Source organism: Suricata suricatta, chromosome 16, assembly GCF_006229205.1.
Source record: "Suricata suricatta isolate VVHF042 chromosome 16, meerkat_22Aug2017_6uvM2_HiC, whole genome shotgun sequence".
Lineage (NCBI taxonomy): Eukaryota > Metazoa > Chordata > Mammalia > Carnivora > Herpestidae > Suricata > Suricata suricatta.
In genome coordinates, this window is record NC_043715.1 from 4,665,863 (window position 1) to 4,686,198 (window position 20,336).

Sequence of the window (20,336 nt, forward strand, 5' to 3'; positions counted from 1 at the left end):
TTAATTTGGGTAGCAGTGAACTTTGTCTACTTAGAAACCCATGAAAGACACAAATGCTGAATCCCACTAATGACTTGGCATCTCTGTGTTTCACTTGAGCTGATAAAACTGCGTGTTCTACATGGGTTGTGCTCATAATCTTATTACCTATTAACAGGATTTGTGCTTGGAACTCCCAGGGACCCCTTCACCAACTCACTCCCATGGCCAATGTCAAATGTATTTTGATAACAGTTGGTTCAGACAGAAAATAAGACCCACTAACCTGCTTAAGAAGGCTTTAAGTATCTTCCAGAAACATTTCTCAGCTTGTAATTCTGAAATTCTGTGTTAGCATGCATACACAACCAGGCACAAGTCAGGATTTAGAAGAAGCCAGTTAAATAACTCAGACTTAATGAAATTCCAGGCATCAAATCCTTTCTGTCTTGTAGAGAAAGAGCACGACACAGATTGCACCACTCGAGAACCTACTTCTGGGGAAAAGATGATCGACTCACTGGTCATGTTCCATATAATCAAGAAGGGAGCTTAGCCTCACGGTGCAGGACATGTCATTTTCATGAAGGCAATGGGCGGGAAGAAATATGTTGGTAATCGAGTCATGACAAAGCCCAACCAATTGGTAGATTTCGTGGATGGATCATGGTCAATACTGAATTTCAAGTCAGTGTTTGCTGAGATCTGGGTCACATCACCCACGTGCCGCATTGGGGCTGAGTTCTGTTTGTCCCTTGAGAGGGTTCTGCTGGTGGCCTATCCATAATGCATGCAGGTCTTAGCATTTCCTGCCTGCACCCCTTATCCGATGTCTTTCTCGGAGGCTTTTTATAGTGTTTTCTAAGTGTTTCTTCCTAAGAAAGTAACTGGCTAGATAATCACTCATTACTGGTTGCTTTCCTTCCCTGTCCTAAGTCTTCCCTTTCCTACTGGTATTTTGTGTACCTCTCAAGTAAACCAAATTCCACTCAAATCCTTGCTTCCATGTTGCCTGTTATCTTCCCTAGGATTTTGATGGTTTCCTGTCTTACATTTTTGGTCTTGCTTCCATGTTGGCTTCTGGGGAAACCAGTAAGACTCTCCCTCTGCCCTCTCCCCTGGCTTGTTTCAGTCATGCCACTGGAAAGTACCCACTGCCCATTTTCTCCAAGTAGAAGCACCCAGATTAAGTAAAGCCCCCGTCTGTTCCTAACTTTGGCTCAGCATCTGGTCCTTTCTCCTTAGCCCCTTTCCATGTTTCCTGTTGTATGATATGCCTTCCTCCCAGGTAGAGATATGAACTTATGTCCATCCAAGGCAGCATGAACCGCCACTGTCCAGTGCTAGGCTTGCTTGCTCTAACTCAGCATTGTCCTTAGAAAGTCCTTCCCCAAAGGATAATGGCTACTTTCTCTGTGCTTCTACTAACGTCACTTGAGTACATGGTTTATGTGTGTGTGTGTGTGTGTGTGTGAATAGAATTCACAGCTCAAGTGATGGAAAATACAGAATTCTTTGTTGTTTAGAGGGCTTGCTCTAACAATGATCGCGGCAATACGTTACAGTCCAATGACTCATAAAAAAATTGTCCACATGTCAGAAGAATGAGGCCAGGTGCTCATTTAGTTGCAAATAAGGAGTCTGAAAATTGTGCCCACCTCGGTCAACTCTTCTGGTGCCATTACTACAGAGAAGTGGCCGCTCCATGAAGATACCAGCTGGTTGGTGTCCCCAGGAGAGAAGACCCAAGGAGTCACTTGGAATGTTGTTGGAAGAGGGCTTTAGGAAAACCAAAAAAAAACTTCCAAGAAATCAAAAAGCAAATGGAAACTTTGCCCTTTTAAAATGCCATGCATAGTCAATTATGCATTTGTGAGTCAATTAGGCATTCGTAAGTCAATTACAAAAAGAAAAACAGATGAGTTTTAAGACATCGTATGCGAAATGCTGGAAAGGCCTTCAATTTAAGTGAAAAATAATTTTAAAACATGGTTTTAGGTCAAATGAGAAGGGAAGGCTTCCAAAATGCCTCTTGGGAATTAAATTAAAAATGAGTAAACTAATTTTATTTGCAGCTTAAATAAAACTCCACTGAACTGCTTAATGGGCACCTACCTCCTTTAGGTACATTCTAGAGAAAACCCAATTTGCAATTATAGGCTAAGGAGATTAATGAATCACTACATTTTATTTGTATTAGAACCGGTGATTAGAAGAAATTTTTTTTCTGAGTTACAGTCACAGTCAGCAAGCTAGAAAAAGCGAGCAGAGCTTTTTCATTAACCTACTTTCATTTCTTTACGCAGTCTATACATTTCCTTAAGTTCAGGGAACAAAATTAGTTATCTTTGTATAAGGAGGGTGCCTAGCACAGTGCCTGGCACATGCTAGGAAACTAATAAACATATGTAAAATAAATAACCCCCCATTTTAAATAAACAGGAAGAGGAAGGGTAGAGATGGAAGCAACAACTATATTCTTTTTACCTTGGTACCTCCAAGGACACAACTACCATTTGCTGAACAAACAAATCCACATGTGCCCAGGCTCCAGGAAGGTATGATTTTTGTCTAATTTGTTCATTCACTGCTCCTAGAGGGCAGTCCAGTAATCAGTAGGTGCTCACAACTATCTGTTGAATAAAGATGGTAGAAGGAATAAGAAATCTTTCAAAGGTCAAGACCAGTTTTAGAAAATTCAGCTTCTACCAGGAGTTTGATGCATCCATTTAATCAGATTGCTTTTTATAAGGCAATTACTGTTACCTAAGAGTCACCAAATGGTTTGAACAGTAGCAGCTCATTAATAACGTGCTTGAAACTTCATATACATTATCGCTTTTCTGCTTTACGGCAATCTATTGAGGCGGACTGTTATCTTCATTTCACAGATAAAGTTAAGGTCTAGGAGGATGAGGTGGCGAAGCATCCTCAGCTAGAGAAAGAGGCAAAGCTGGAGTTCTGAATTAACTGGGTTTCCCCCAGAGCTGAGTCTGAGACAAGAACGGAGCGAACGAGCAGGCGATTTCTGTTGGGGGAAGATTCGGGAAGCGTGAGTGAGGGAGCAGGAGGAGAAGAGTCTACACAGGTGTGTTACTGATCTGGTTACCACTGTGGGCAATGGGCTCGGTCCCCTGGGCCCCTCTGAGGAGGCCAGCAGAGTGCACCTCACAATTGCCCTTCCACACACAGGGTGCTGACCCAGTGACCCGGGTCCCTGCGGGCTAGAGGCTGCCTCTGGGAACATTAACTTCCCCAATTCTGGGCTGCCCCGTGCTGGTACACAACTCCCTTGGCTCCGGAAAAGCACGTGAATGGGTAGAAGCTGGTGTGGAGGGAGGGGTGCCCACCGTGGATGCAGCTGAGATCCAGGGGGGCTCAGGGCTCCCGGAATGGGGACACCCGAAGTATCCGCTGCCAGCTCTGCCCTCATCTGTGTCCTTCTGTAGTTTGAACTAAGCACAAAGTTCACTCCTGAGACAGGAGCCCAGAGGAGATACCAGGCATAGCTTGCTTCTGCCTTCAGGGTGCTTGCAAGCCTAGTTTGGGGAAAGGCCTGTGCCTATGAAAACGTAAGTGACAAGGTACTGTTAGTAAAGAACAATCAAGTTCATATACAGCGTACGGCCCTTACGTAAGTAAACATGAAGATTTCCGGCAGTATGAGTTTCCTGTGGCTGCTGTAACAAACGGCCACGCACTCAGGGGCTTAAGGCCACACGCGTTTATTCTCTTGTAAAACGGTTCTGGAGGTCAGAAGTCTCAGGGCTGCATTCTCTCCTGGAGGCCGCCTGCCCCTCCCAGCTTCCGGAAGCCGCCGGCTTTCCCTGGCACGTGGACCCCCCCTCCGTCTTCGAAGCCACCAGCACAGCACCGTGCCTCCTCTCCAAGTGCCTGCATCCCTCTTACGAGGAGGGACCCTGGTGATTATAGCGGGGCCACCCGGACAAAATCACCTCTCAGAGTCAAAATCCTGAACGCAGTCACGTCTCCGAAGGCCCTCCTGCCATCGAGGATAACATAATCACAGGGGTGGGACAGGGAGGCTACATCTGTGCGGAGTCACGGTGGGGCATCATTCAGCCTGCACGCCTGGCATATCCACATCCTTTCTCTTTTTTCTGAACGGATACACACGGAATGGTTGTTGGGGTTGTTTTAGGAGAGAGGGATGGGAAGGTCAGGAAAGGGAGAGTTTTACTTAATTCACACGGTGGCGTCACCCCCTGCCCACCTGTTTTTAACTGCACCATCCGCACCCATTACTCTTCTCTTGGTAAAAGACAAATGGTAACTTGCTTTTCTGGATCCTGATGTTATGGGCTACTTTGTTCTCTGCTTTAGACATTTTTGTACTATAAAAACAACAACCTAACCAATGTTTTAAAATATTGTGGTTCATCCACAAAATGGACGACCACATAGCCATTAAAAAGAATGAGAAGACCCGTGAGCAGTGCCCATGAGGAAATGTTGGTGAAAAAGCAGAATGTGGAACCAAATATAGCGACGGCTTCCGTCACCGGAAAAACACCTGCAAAAACACTGCAGGAAGGATTTACGTGCTTGCTTCTAAACAAAGATTTCTGGGAAGACACATGTTATACCAAGTGGGGAGGGGTGCTGGAGTATTTGGGCACAAAATTGTTTACTATATCCTCCTGTGAAATATTTGAGTGTGTGTGTGTGTGATGCTATATATACGTGTAGAGTAAAGTCCATTGACTCTCACTGGTAAGAAAACAGAGAAGAAGGGGACGCATGGGGGGCTCAGTTGGTTGAACACCCGGCTTTGGCTCAGGTCATGATCTCACGGTTTGTGGGTTCAAGTCTCACGTCGGGCTCTGTGCTGACGGCTAGCTCAGAGCCTAGAGCCTGTTTCAGATTCTGTGTCTCCCTCTCTCTCTCTGACCCTCCCCTGCTCGTGCTGTCTCTCAAAAATAAATAAAAAACAGAAAAAAGCATTAAGAAAAAAAAAGAAAACAGAGACAAAGCTACAATGACATTATTGTAAGACCGATCAAGGAATAAGTGAATGGACGAATGGATTAAGGTTCGTGGGGAGTGAGAAATAAGGTAGGACAGACCAGCAGTGAAAGCCACGATGGCAAGTGTGGAAGTGCAGGAGGAAGAGCGGAAGGGTGAGTGGACATCTGTTGGCTTTCAGGAGCAGAACCAAGGATGCAAACATTTTGGAAAGGTGAAAGATAGCTCTTCAACAAAGAACTATCTCATTTGATACCTGACTCCCAGGGTCCCATCCAGCGTTCATGGAAGTGGAAAGCTTTATGAGTCCCTGAGTGAAGAACCTAACTCTCTATATAAACAAGATGTTTTGTGTGTGTGATTTTAATCAGCTCTGACTTACTAGTTCTGTTCTTGCATGTGTCCGAACCTCTGCATTTCCCGCCCCCAGAGCCTGTCCAGCGGAATGGGTTCTGAGTCATCTAACTTCCCCTAAATTCAAGCTGATTCGTTGTAAACAGGTGCACACATTTGACTATAAAATCTTTCCATGTAGTCAGATCTGAACATTTATATTAAAAATTTTTTTGACTGCAAACGACTTTCTTTTTATTTCTCCTTTATATGAAAGCCATGGCATAATATTGAGAATTGTTTTCAAATTATGTGTGTAGGTAGCAATTTTATCTATGAATTTTATTTTGAAAGAAGAAAAGAAACATCTCTCTTCTTGGTGATGCTCTTTACCGAGGGATTTGACTACAGAAATCTTTGGGGGCCAGGCAGGTCGACGTGAGGTGGGCGGTAAGCTATACTGCTGGTGGGAGATGGCCCCCCCCACCCAAATAAATCCAAATTTGTGTCTATGGGAAGACTGCCAGGCACACCAAACACGGCCACTGTCTTCTCCTGGCCCAAGGACCCACCTGGTGGGACTTCCGTCCGGAAAACGGTGAGTCCCCGAGAACCAGAGGTGTGACCAGCACAATTCCTGCTTCGTTAATCTGTCTGAAAGCAGCAGTTTTTCTCTGAAGCACTGACCTCATACAGCACACCTCGGCTTTTCATTCTCATAAGACGTATTATTTCATTATAGCAAAATGGGGCTAAACTGTACGGTTAGCAATTGCATTTATGTGGTTGCTAGGTAACCAATTTGCCCCCTGGGTTTTAGCAGCAGCTGAGGGTGCTAAATATCACATTATACATCAGGGTGGCAAAGGGGGCTTGGACGTGCTTTAAGAAGCAGTGTCTTCCAGAAGCGAAGATTGTAACCGGTTGTGGATGAGATTAATAAATTAGGATCTAAATGAAACTTAAAAAATTGGGTACATAAACAAGAAGGGACTTATTATATATAAGTATAAAAGGAATGAGGTATGCTGGCTCAGTGAGTTAAGTGTCCGGCTTCAGCTCAGGGCATGATCTCACAGTTCGTGGGTTCGAGCCCCGTGTCGGGCTCTGTGCTGACAGCTCAGAGCCTGGACCCGGGTTCGGATTCTGTGTCTCCTCCTCTCTCTGCCTCTCCCCAACTTGCACTCTGTCTCTCAGTCTCTGTCTCTGTTTCTCTCAAAAATAAACAAACATTTTAAAAAAATGAAGGGAATGGAATACTGTCTCACTACTTACATTTAATTTAAAGGAGAGGAAGACCCAAATTGCTTACTGATGATGATCTCGACAGATGTAACTCTGACTTCCTGATGGCTTCCTCTGCGTCAGCCCAGTGCTGGTGCCTAACCTGCACCCTATCATATAAATGGTGCTGGTCAGTAAGGTACATACTATGGCTATTCTGTACGTGAGGAAAAACGAGGTGCAGGAGCCAACCTGAGTTCACTGCGTACAAATCATGCCCAACTGGCCGTCCTTTCTGGAAAGAGCTCCTGGCCTAAGTGTATTTTAATGTCAGCAAAAGGAACCGGTCTGCACTATTTCTGCGTATTAACACAAGCGATGAGAGCCGGTGGCTTTAAGGCCTCCTGGATAATGGCGTCCCCCTGGCACTCCACACCAGTGGAGCACTCTTGGGGGCGGATCGCAGTTCTCTGCCCTGTTCTAGAACCCGAGTCTTAGTTACGGACACAGAGTTGAGAGAGGAAGTGGAGCATGCGGTCGGTAGGGGGCGCTCTGGGATCCAGAGCCTTCATTTAGGTGAAGATCAAGACCTCAAGCCCTGGAGTCAGACTGGGTTCAATTTCTAGCTCTGCTACTTACTCGCCATACGTAACTGGTAACATTTCCGAACCTTTATGTGCTTCTCCTTTTGTTTTCTTTTTAATTCCTAAATTGAGAATGTTACCAGTCTGCACACTTCATGGGGTTGTTGCGAGGATTAAGCGGGGTCGGCTGTGTAAAGAATGCAGTGTAGTCTGTGGGGTGAGGGTGCGCCCAGGAAACACTAGTGATTGCTATCATTAGGCGCGGTGATGACGGAGCCCGAGGCAGGCCGAGGGCAAAGTACCAGCCAGCACGTGGCCCCTCCCCCTGCCACGTGGGTTGTGTGTCATCTTCCCCAGGCGCTCCTGACCGCCCAAGGACAAAAGAAAGAAAAGAAAACAAATGGTTAAGTGATAGAGACCACAGTCATAGAGGATGTGGGTCTCCATCGGTTTACAAAAGTCTTGATAAATTACGGGAGAAAGGTAGTCTTAACAACAGCCTGATCTCCAGGAACCTGGAGACTTCTCAGCGCCCCGACATCACCCCTCTATACTGCTATGGGGAACAAAGGCAAGAAACAAATGGCAGGTCGAATTAAATTTCCTTATAGCCTGCAGCCCATCGACAAATACTTGAGGCAAATACCAAGTAGAACATTTCTCCAGGAACTCCCTCCAGTCTCAATGGTAATGCCTTACTAGAGAGAAAACAAATGGAGCTTGACAAGAGCCAGGCCTTCAGTTATCTGTGAGTCTTTAGTATATGGAAAATCCCTTTAAGAATCTTCCTCTTGATTTTACCTCCCTGAGCCTCATGGTACTTACGGAGTCACTCTTTCTGCCCACGGGTCCTGCTCCTGTGTTTTAATAAAATCACCTTTTTTGCACCAAAGACATCTTCAACAATTCTTTCTTGGCCATCAGCTCGAGCCCCTGGATCACCCCAAAACTTGATCAGTAGGAACAACACTAATAGATTGGTTTACGAGTCCAAAGTTTAAAATAATCTCCGTAGGCTTGAGCGACTCTCAAGGGAAGGCTACAAGTTATCTGAGCAACATGAGCAATTTGTGGGCCAAATGGAAAGACGATAGATTTATAGGACTTAATGGGCACTTGATTCAGTTCGCCATTTTATGTTTGCCTGTATTTAAACCTATGATTTCAGAGACCTATTAGAACAAACTTCAGTGTGGTTGGTAATCAAAGGATGGGAAACCCTGGGGTGCGGGGTGGTCTGTATATTTGACAAGCACCGAGGAGCCCCCAGGTTGCGGAGCTGCCCTAGTGTGGGAGGCTTCATTCCTGTGTAAACAAGCTGCCTTCAGGGCACCGGTCAGAATTTACATCGGACCTGGTGCCCTGGAGGTGGGCCATCCGGTAATCCTCCCAGCCCACAGGCCACTGCTCCAGAGATGAGAAAGCAAACTTCCTCCATGGAATATGCCAGAAAACAGAACACTTGATCTCCAACATCTGTCTTCTTTGAGAGAAAACATATGAGAGGAGAAAAAGGACAGCCACGCAGACATTCCTGGATCAGTTTCTTTAAAAGTCAATCCACTCCTGAAGCCAAGACTACATTGTATGTTAACTAACTTGAGTCTGAATAAAAGGAAAAAAAAAAGTCACTCCTTTCTTGGCCCTCGGGAGTCCCAGGACACTCTGAGGTTTCTCAGAGAGCTATGGAATCTTTTCCAAAGAAACCCTTCTGAATTCTCCAGGCCCAAGGATGTCGCTTTCTGATTTGGTACAGGATCCTGAGGCCGGCTTCAGAAAAGGCCGACTGAGAAACAGACACACCCACTGGGCACCATACGATGATAGGAAAATAATAAAGTACAGCGTTACATCAGACAATTTTTTTTTGGCATTTGTTCATATGATGTCCTGTTTAGGGGATGTAGAGGTGAAGACAAACGGACAGAGTCACAGCCTCCCGGGAGCCCAGGTTCCAGTGGAAGAGATGTGACATCAATGAATCTCATCCCAGTAACTGGAAGGGAGGAAGCGTGTGTCCACGCGCGCACATAACAAGGGAATCATTTTGATGAGGGAACATGAGGCAAGCCGAGGGCAAAGGACGGGCTAACAGCACCCCCTTCCCAGGTGGGACATGTATGATACCCCCTGGACACTCCGAGCTACCAAAAAACAGGAAAGGAAAAAATACAACAAACAGGAGTCCTCCACCAGTTTACAAGAAAAAGGCAATCCCATCAACAGCCCAAGTCCAGGAACTCCCTACTGTCTTAAAATTAACGCTTTGCTAGAGGGGAAAACCACCTTGGCCTGACAGTAGCTAGCCTCCAGTAAGTCTTTTTTTTTTTTTTTTTAATGTTTATTTAATTTAGAGAGACTGAGTATGAGCAGGGAAAGAGCAGAGAGAGAGAGAGAGGGAGACACAGAATCCGGGGCAGGCTCCAGGCTCTGAGCTGTCAGCCCAGAGCCTGACGCGGGGCTCGAGCTCACGAACCTGAGCCAAAGTCGGCTGTTTCAGGACGGAGCCACCCAGGCGCCCCACCTCCAGTAAGTCTTAACATGTAAAAGTCTCTTTGGAAACTATCCCCCGACTCCATAAAACTGTCACCCCCCACACCTGCAGGACACCTCCTCCTGCCCGCAGGTCCTGGCACTGGGCTTTAATAATATCACCTTTTTGCGCGAAAGACGTCAAGAATTCATGCTTGGCCATCGGCTATGAACTCCCATGCACTCCACCATCACCCAAAACTTCATCAATCTCATCTGAACGGTTACTAGAAAGTCTATCAGAAATAAAAAGGGGGAGGAAGTAGCAAAAAGACTGCGGGTGAGGGTGTGAGGGCCAGAAGGGACAGCATTTGATTAACTACCGTCTTTTCAACACGTAATTGATAATCAGACCCTTGGTTGCAATGGATTGTATAGAACATTCCAGTTATTCATTGCTGCACAGCAAATCGCCTTACAGCTGAGAGGCTCTGAAGAGTAATAACTACTCACCTATCTGCTAGGGTTTCTGTGGGTCAGGAATGCAGGAGGGACTCGGCTGGGTTGGGTCGTTCTGAGGTTCTGGCTTGGGGTCTCTCTTGGTTGGGCCAGAGGGTGGATCGAGCTGGGATGGTGAGTTGGGGTCAAGCTGGCCTGGTATCCCCTTCGCTCTTTTCCTCTAGTCCCAGGGTCTTTCCATGAGGTCTCTGTGTGGGGGTTAGTTTGGGCTTCCTCGTAGCAAGGTAGCTTCAGGATGGTGGGACTCCCAAGAGTAAGATTCCCAAGGGAACAAAGTGAAAGTTCATGGCCATTTATGACCTCACCTGCGAAGTCACTTCCATGGTTTTCTACTGGTAACAAGTGAGCTCCTCCTTCAAGGGGTTGGACAAATTCCCCATATCGCAATGAAGACCATGTGAGCAGGTAGATACTGTAGTCGTCTTTGAAAGAGGCAAACTGATACATGGGGGAAGCCGAATTAACGTGACCGACCGTAATTTTTCTTAGCAAACTGCCTTCAGTACACAGACTTCCACAAATTTACTTCACTTTGTATTTATTCCCCTAATTCATCATTACAGAGATGTTTCAAAACACTTGCCAGTTTACAAAGTGTCCTTCCCTGATCATTGCAATAGGCCTGCTAATTATTAGGACAAAATACCATCCCCCACACCAGTTAGACAAGAAAACTAAGACCCAACTACTCTTAGCCGAAAAGAGAGCATGCTCAGGATCTGAATCCAGAAGGAAGGGTTCTTTCTACGGAAACATACCATTCTACTAAAACTTGTCATGATGATGAAAAATCACAGTTTACGGTCTGATGCTCTTTGCACCTTTTTCAGGACCCAAAGCATTTGAACAATCTGTGGCTTTGAGTGTTCACTGCATCATTTATTTGAGAATATGAAAAGCCATTGTCTTAAATAGCAGCCATTATAGATTGAATATAAAGACTATTTCCATATTGCTTCCAACACTTTTTTTCCTGTGTTCCCCCAAATAATTAAGGGTTAGCAACTTAAAAATTAATTTTAGTGGTAGGGCTCTGCATCTGGCTTAATGGATACCATAAATCAATCCCAGGAGATAAAATCTATTTTAAGAACGCTTCACAGAAGGTACTATTTCAAAGAGGCATTGTGTTATTTCTCTCTCTTCAGGGTAGCAGCCCAGCCCTCAGACTCCAACCTCCCGGCAGCCTCCAGGCTTAACTGGGAATGTGTTGGACTTGTAAAAATGAAAATTCTCAAGACTCGTTCCAGTCATGGTGGAATGGGCCGAGTGGGGACTCCCTGACGGATATGTCCAGGATCTAGTCCTTGGAACCTGCCGGTGCGGCCATATTTGGAAAAAGACTCTCTGTGGATGTGATCAAGTTAAGGATCTCGAGCGGACATCATCCTGAATTATCTAGATGGGTCCTAAGTCCAATGGCAAATGTCTCTACAAAAGAAAAGCAAAGGGAGATTGGAGATGGAGAAATCCATGTGAGGGTGGGGGCAGAGAGAGAGGCAACGGAGCTATAAGCCAAGGATCGTTGGGGCCCCTGGAGGCTGGAAGAGGTGGGGTAGGCCCTCCCTAGTCTTTGGAAGGAACATGATCCTGCCAACACCTTCATTTTGGACTTACGGTCTTCAGAACAGTGAGAAAAGAAGCTTCTACGGCTTGGGGTGCCTGGGTGGTTTATTCTGTTAAGCATCCTACTTTGGCCCAGGTCATGATCTCGTGGTTCATGGGTTCGAGCCCCGCATCGGGCTCTGTGCTGACAGCTTGGAGCCCGGAGCCTGCTTCAGATTCTGTGTCTCCCTCTATCTCTGCCTCTCCCCTGCTCAGGCTTGCTCTCTCTCTCTCAAAAATAAATAAACATTAAAAAAAAAAAAGAAAAGAAACTCCTATTGCATTAAGCCGCCAGCTGAGTGGTATTTGTCATGGCTGCCCTACTGAGCAAGTAATCGGGTAGCAGGTCCAGCACTTGGTACTCTACCAAACCCTCCAGGTTCTTGTGATGTGGGCCCAAGGTTGAGAACCTCCGAGTTACCGAGTTATAGCTCTGGTTAGGTCTGGCTGAAGACATGGATATTCTCCCTACGGGGCACAGAGGCCGTCCTTGGACCTACCGAGGGACCAGCTGTGGGCCTTGAACACCTGGAGCAAGGCCTCGGTCTTGGCAGGTGAGTGAACGCCAGGTCAGTTCCTGGACATGTCTTCTCCTGAGCCTTCTCCTCCCTTACAACAAACGTTCCTCGTGCTCTGAGTGGGCACAGGGCAGCATGGCACGGCGCAGTTATGAGTGGGTAGAAAACTCGGTTCTGACCCTCCAGAGTTCTGCCAACTCACTGGAGAAACGGGACAAGTGGATACAGAGATAAACAACTTCATCTCTAGCTTCATGCGGGCATAATGTCTCGGAAACACCTCTCAAGACTTATCAAATAAGCGACTCTTCAAGCTACAAGTGTATCTCTAACTGAATTCCTCCTAAGCGCTGGGGTGGTGTTAAATCAACACCGGCAAGCCCTCGTTTCACACTACAAGATGCCGCTTCCCAATGAATAATGCATCCTGCTCCTCTCCTGCTTGCGCTCCTTATGGATTAGTTTGCATATCAAGAACAAGGAGACTTTCTAAAAGTCACATCAGAGCAGAGGAATGTTCACTTGTGGATACACTTTCCCAGTGTTTTTTTTTTTTTTTTTCAAATGAGAACACTGGAGGGTACCTTGAGAGACAATGAACTATATCACAGGTCGAGCAAGAACATACGTCAGCTGATGAGAAAATGCCCCCTGCCTTTGGCCGAGTTGTGGTTTCTAGGCTGGTGTGCATTCAGCACGAGGGAGGGGGCTGTCTCTCCCCAGCTGTATCTCTTTTTCATCAAAGTGACAAATGTACCACTGTGACCTTCAAGGTCCTTTAGGGACACACCACCCACTGGGAGTTGTTGCGCCGCCGCTGGGAGCAGGAGGGTTTTCCCACGAGCGGGCCCAGGGATGAGATCCGGAGACCACGGATGGAGGTGTAGACATGAGGCTACAGGCTGTGGGGCCAAGGTCACTCAGTGGCTGTGTGACCTTGGGCCAGTAAGTGACTTATCTCACACAGCTTCCGTTTCCTCCCTATGAAGGGGGTCAACAACTACAGCTACCTTTACAAGGTCATCGTCGGGAGGAGCACTGGGGGTTCTATGGAAACCGATTTGACAATAAACTATTACCTTTTTTTTTTTTTTTAAAAAAAAGGGTCATTATGGGGATTAAAAAGCTAAAACATACAAAGCACTGGAAACCAAGCCTGGTGATACATGTTTGTTTCTTCTCTTTCCTTCTCTCCTCCTCCTTGTCATCATCATCATCACCTTTGTCATCATTCTCCATGTCACCTCATGCCCCCAGAGCCCCGGGTTTAGATCTGATTCTCCCTCTTTAATCGCTGTGTGACCACAGGGCAGCCATTAGCCTCAGGAAGCCCCAGCACGAGGCTAGCTGGCCTCTTCCCTCATGCGGAGGTGAGGATTAGACAGGATTCACGGGACGCTCCCCAGACAGGGCTTAACCTTGACAGACCTGACCTAGAAGGTGAAACAATGATTAAGAATAAGGGGGCGCCTGGGTGGCTCCGTGGCTGAGCGTCCGGCTTCCACTCAGGTCCTGATCTCTCTGTCCATGAGTTCAAGCCCCATGATGGGCTCTGTGCTGACAGCTCAGAGCCTGGAGCCTGCTTCAGATTCTGTGTCTCCCTCTCTCTCTCTGACCATTCTCATTCATTCTCTCTCTCTCTCTCAAAAAAAATTAAAAAATAAAATAAACTCACCACACAAATCAGGGGAGAAGAATTTTGAAGGTTGGTGGGGAAGGTCAGCAAACAATACCCTTCCGTGTCTCTTACAAATGACAGGAGAGAATTAGCGGATATCCAGCAAAGGAAGACATGACTTCCCTCATTCACCTGTGCTGTGTTTTATCCGTCTGTCAGTAATTCTATGAGGTAGCGACTGATTACCCCCCATTTTACAGATCAAAAACCATGTTTAAAATGGTGAAGAGAAATCCACCATTATAAGTGATCAGTGTATTTATAATTAGTGCTTTATCAGTAACTGGTTTCCCACGAGGAGACTACACAGAGTCCTGGTTCTGGCTGTCAGCTCTTGCCCACTATGTGACACCTGCCCCGCAGCCACCCGCACGTGCACCAGCTGTCATGGCGGATCTATGGTTCACCTCCGCCATCTCTGGATCATCGGGCTGGAGGAAAACGCTAAGGACCTTGCCCCACCCTTCAGCATGGGAGAGCTGGGCAGAGGGTCTTCCAGACCTGTAGACAGTCACACGTCACACCCAAGCCTCCAGCAGATCAAGCCATAAATGGTTCTTGCTGCCGGAGGAGAAGCCACTTTGGAAGGAGGTGGCCTCTGGTCATCTAGCTTTCCCGCCATCTCTGAAGGAGGGGATGGCGGCCAGAGGCAATGGTAGCTCCTTGGAGAACTCCGGTCTCCAGCTGGTTGCTGGGAGTCACAAATGCTAGACACCCCCCCCCTCCCAGCCCCTGACCTTTCTCTTTCTCTCGCACGGCACAGCAACTCATCAGCAAATCTGTCCACTCTCCCTTCGGAATAGACGCAGAATCTGACTGCCACTCATTGTCCGCACGTCCCCTGTGTGGCTCATGTCAGCGGTATAGCAAGTCAACTCTTAACCTGTTACGTTCTCCTGGACTTTACTATCCCTTCTAGACAGTCCTGTAAAATGTGAGTCTGATTGAGTCACTCTTTTTCTTTTTAATTTTTAATGTTTATCTAGTTTTGAGAGAGAGAGAGCGAGAGAGAGCGAGAGAGAGAGAGAGAGAGAGTGAGCGAGCGCGTATGAGCAGGGGAGGGGCAGAGAAGGAGACAGAGAACTTGAAGCAGGCTCCAGGCTCTAAGCTGTCAGCATAGAGCCCGACGTGGGGCTTGAACCCATGAGCTTTGAGATCATGACCTGAGCCACCCTGGCGCCCCTGACTGAGTCACTCTTCTGCTCAAGATCCTCAATGGTTCACCTCTCCATGTGAGTAGAAGTCAGGCTCCACACTGTGCCTACCAGGATGTGGGTGGCCTGCTCCCTCTGCTTCTTCCAAACTCCCCTCCTGATTCTCTCCCCTCTCACATTGCCTTCCAGACCCTGCAACAGGCCAGGCATGCCCCTGCCCCGGGGCCTGTGCATACGCGATTTCCTGTCTGGAATGCTCTTCCTCCGGTTAATTTCTCAGACAAGTCTTCTTTGCCCGCTCTCTTGAAAACTGCACCATTTCCACCCTGGCTCCAGTACTGCCCACCCCTTTTCAGGGCCTAACACATTCTACACAATTTTAACTCACTTTGTTTATTGTTTGTGTCCCTCCACTAGAGGGAGTCATAGACCCCATGAGGTCAGAAGCCTGGCATCTGGTGTTTGTGGGCCGAGGAGAGGCATGAGCTTAGCCCGGCCCCCTGGTATCAGCAGAGACATCACATGCACGTGCATGCCTGTGCCCCCACCACCCAGAACTCTGGGCTACGGAGTAGTGACCCTGCAGTCACCCTGGTCCCTAGCGGTCCCAACGCTTCAGTAAACATGAACTTGATTTCTGAGTCACTGGGCTCTGGCCGTGGACTGCAACAGAAATCCTGGGCTGGTCGCTCATGCCTTCGCCAGAGATGGAATCACTGCACCTCAACTCCTGACCAGTCATCCGTCATCGGAAACAAGCGCGTGTCCTCGCAGCGTCCCAGGGCCCCTCCAAAGGCAAGAATCATCTTCCCCGGGGAACACTTCCTTTCTCCATCACCACGGCCAGGGCAGAGCCAAACGCCCCCACTCGCCCACAAGTGAGTGGTGGCCCCATGGGCACCTGGGGGCCTCCGGGCCAGTTCCCCAGCTTGTGACATGGTCTCAGAAATGTCACCGGGCGTACCCCTGGGGACGGGCTCTCCGGACATCTGTGACACTCTGATTTTGCTTGAAATGGGGTCGTTTTTCCCCAGCAGGGAGGGTTCTCTGACTCTCCAGGGGCGAGTCCTGGCTCCCAGGCCGGCGCACCAGCCCCACGGCCCTGCCTCCTGCCCCCCAGGCCCCCTCAGCCTGCTTACGTTCCCTCCTGCATCCTCTAGGGCCCCAGGTTCCCTGCATCCTCAGGGGCCGGCTCAGGCCTCCCTCCTCCCCGGAGCTTTCTCCCGCCAACGCTAGCTCTTCCGTTCTCCATTTCCTACATAATTTAAGGATGGCACCAAATAACACAGTGTGTGATTGCAGGGGCTCTCATGCTCTTGCTCTTCCGCACGTGACACTTCTGTCGCCTTTGAGACGGACTTTAGTCTTGGTGTCTTTTTTTTTGGTTTAAGATCTTAACGTAGGGACCGGCCTGGGGACACCATGGTCTCAGATGGGGGCCTGAAGCCGCTCGGTATCAACTGTCAAACAATTCTAGAACGTTCCTCTGAGGAAGGGGGACGATTCCCGTGTCCTTGCTGTGAGTGTTCAACGAGGCACGGTCTCTGAACTCCACCCGGGGAACCGTTCCCACGGTGACGGAGGCTCCGGGATCTAACGCTGTGAAATAGCATCCTGATTCCCAGCTCACCGCCTTTAAGTTCTTAGTCATTCCCGGGAATTTTACGGACAATCATAAACAACATACAATGTAAATTATAAGTAACGACTACCACTCATTTCATACATGTTACTCATCAGGCACCGTGCTAAGTATTCTCTGAGATCATTTCCTCCGTGCACCCATCTCGTAGACGGAGCAACTGAGGTCTGTGCAGGGCCAAGCCACTAGTCAGCAGCGGAATCTGGGTGCGAATCAGACCACTGAATTTCCTTCAAGGAAGACAACAGGAGTGCTATGCTTGGGACCCTGTTTTGGAGGTGCAGGGGAGGTACTTTGTGGTTTTTAACAGTACTTAGGTGTGTCACTGGCATTTAGGTGGCAATGGGTGGCACACATCTTGTGGTGCAGGGGCTCTTGCATCTTATAGCTGTGCCACCTGAATTTTTCATGCCCTGATGGACATTCTTTTGGTCGGAAGACAACAGCACTCATCTATTTGTAAGTACCTGAGGCTAGACCTTAATTCTACATTGAAACCCCAGAACTTCTGGACAACTGAATATATTTTGCATTTCAGCAGAATGCGGCCCTGGGGACTCAGTCAGCTAAGCTCAGATCATGATCTCATGGTTTGTGAGTTCAAGCCCCGTGTCGGGCTCTGTGCGGACAGCTCAGAGCCTGGAGCCTGCTTCCGATTCTGTGTCTCCCTCTCTCTCTGCCTCTTCCCTGCTCGTGCTCTGTCTCTCTGTCTCTCAAAAATAAACGTAAAACAGTAAATACAAAGCCATCTGGTGACTCTGACGCATGCCCAAGTCTGAGAGACAACTCCCCGCGTAGAGGCTCCTGAAGATCCCAGAGCGTGAGAATCAGTGGGGACCATGTGACTGCTTTAATCACAGCTCAACATCACACTTTAACTTGGGGGCGAATTAAGTATCTTTGTGGATGTTCTCATGGAAAAATGGACCATATTTATCATGAAAGTGAGACGCGAGATCAGAAGCACCGTGCCCTGACCACACACGACACCGCTCCTCTGGGGCCCGTGTGGTTTCAGGCCACCCGACTCTGCCCTGACGGGTGTGGCCGCTGGCCCTGGGGGAGAGGGGGCGGCCGCTCTGAGCCCACAGACTCCGTAAGGTGTGTGTTCCAGGCCCCGTGGAGGCACATAGGCAGTGGTGAGTGGTTTTTTTTTTTGTTTGTTTTGTTTTGTTTTGTTTTTTTAAGTTTCTCAGCTTCAAACCCAGCATCTAAAGAGTTTCTGGAGTGTCCCAGGTTTCTCATATTCCTACTCATCACACATGGCCTGTTACTGGGAGCCAGAACTCAGAGAGAGTGAATTTTGCTGGGAAAATTACCAGCAGAGCTACGGCCTTAAAATGTGTCCCGCCTGCAAGCCTTAGATAGCGCCTCCTTCCAGCAAACTTGACTTTCTTATCACAGAATAAGGATAAACAAACAGCCACGCTTGGACCCTCTCGGTCAAGCATCAGAGAGAGACTCCAGGCTTTGACGCCAGCGTCCCCCCACTGATGTCTGCAGCTGACTTCGGCCTGGTGGGGGAGGGACGGTTCCCCACAGCGGCAAAAACACCTGGCTGGAGTGCAGATAACATGCAAACACTTCGCTGGTGTCTGAGTATCAATCCACCTCCTTTCTGACACTATCTGCCGCGGGAGGGGGCTCAGCCCTGCAGGGCTGCCCCCCAATCTCAGATGCCGCCTGCAAGTCCAGCTTGTCCCCAGTGCGTCCGACAGACTGGCTATAATCAGAGGTTCCCATGCCCCCCCCCCCCTGCCCCCCGCCTTGAGTTGATTAATTTGTTAGAGCCGCTCCCAGAACTCGGGGAAGCATTTACTTACTAGATCACTGGTTTCGTGTAAAAGGCTAGAGCTGGGAACTGCCGGATGGAAGACAGGCACGGAGCCAGGGCCGGGGAGCCCCACACCGTCCGTGTCCTGAGGGCACCATTCTGCCGAGATCGCCATGGGTCCAGGGACCCAGAGCCCTCTGAGCCCTGGGCTTCCCGTTGTTTACGGAGGCTTTGTTACAGAGACACACGTGATGAAATCATTGGCCGTTGGCAAATGACCTCAACCTCCAGCCGCTCTCTTCCCCATGGGCTGGTCACAGGGCGGGACTGAGGCTCCAACCCTGTGATCTCATGAATGGCTTCAGGTGCACCTCGACCCCATCCTTTCCCAAAGTCACCTTACGAGTCCAACCAAGGACAGCTTTGCCACATTCAACACTTAGGGAAATTCCAACGATTTGGGGAGCTGTGAGCTAGAAATCTTGAAGGAAGATCACATGTATATGAGACACTGGTTTTGGTCATCTGCATGACCCCACCTACACTTGTTTCTTATAAATCACAGCGCTGCGGCACCCCTGAATCCAGACACGCGATGCAGAGCCCCCGGCAGGTTTAGGGACCCTGTCACCCTTCCTTGCCGAATGAATCAGGATGTCTCCGTTCTCAAGCTCAGACCCGCCTGGGGAAGTACAAACACTGAAGTTGCCAGGCTCGCTCTCCGAAGATTCTAATTCATGGGGGGCAGGGAAATCCCGGGACACGCATTAACAAAGAAATCACTCTGCAAAAGAGCAGCAAGTTACACAGTGAGGAAGCGACCAGATAATTCCAGAAGATGGGACTCTGTGTACAATGAATGGTCCAGGCCCTTCAGAAGTCAGTATTATACTAAGAAACAAAGTGAGCGATGTTCTGAATCACAGAAGTCGTAAGTGACGGGAGAGTTGGACCTCCGATGTGGTCCTAGAGTGGATCTCAGATTAGACGGAACAATTAACTACAGAGAACATTTTGGGGTCAACTGGGGAAATTAAAAAAATTATAGAAAAATGTATACTGTTAACTGAGAAAAGCAGGTTTAAAAATAACATGTATGGTACCGTCCCATTTTGGTAAAAAAAAATGTATATATTTGCCTAGAGAAGGAAGTAATCCACAAAGACGTGGAGATTGCTCGTCTCCAGAAGGGTGACCGACCGTGCTGTTTTGATGTTCTTACGTTTGCTTATCTGATGTCTCTACACTTCCGGAGGAGAGGGAAGAGGGAGCAGGGAGCAGGGAAATGAGTCTTAAGCAGGTTCCACACTCTGCGCAGAGCCCGACACAAGGCTCGATCCCACAACGTGGATCATGACCTGAGCCAAAATCAAGAGTCAGACGCACAACGGACAGGGTGGCCCGGGTGCCCCTGAGCGGCACTTCCTTACCTGCGTAGCACAGCCACCCAGGGGACCTGCTCAGGGCAGGGGTTCCCAGGCCCCTGACCCACAGGAAGGACTGGTTTTGGGGTGTGGACAGGGAGGCGGGTTTTCGCAAATGCCCCGGCCATTCTCCTGTCCACCACGGATGCAAAGCCCTGCTTTAGACCAGAGCTTTTCCCCCTTTGAGGGCATCTTATTAAAATGCAGATTCTGATGCAGTAGGTGTGTGGCAGAGCCCAGATTCTCATTTTTTTAAACTAAACGATTCATTTTGGGAGAAAGAGAACACGAGCTGGGGAGGGGTAGAGAGACAGGGAGAGAGAATCCTGAGCAGGCTCCACACTGTCAGTGCGGAGCCCAACCCGGGGCTCAAACGCAAGAACCATGAGATCATGACCTGAGCCAGGAGTCAGATGCTTAACTGTCAAAGCCCCCCAGGTGCCC

The 20,336-nt window shown here is 48.4% G+C and overlaps 1 protein-coding gene across 3 annotated transcripts in view; it reads right to left on the reverse strand.

Annotated features, from left to right (window-relative positions):
* Positions 1–20,336, reverse strand: part of CDH13 (cadherin 13) — a 1,008,030-nt gene that overhangs the window by 324,246 nt on the left and 663,448 nt on the right. The window contains exon 1 of one of the 3 annotated variants that reach the window (XM_029925180.1): positions 10,092–10,336. The exons of the other annotated variants lie outside the window; for them this stretch is intronic. The gene's annotated coding sequence lies outside the window, so the exon portion shown is untranslated. Of the gene's footprint in view, positions 1–10,091; positions 10,337–20,336 lie in introns of those variants that run through there. 3 annotated transcript variants of the gene reach the window in all.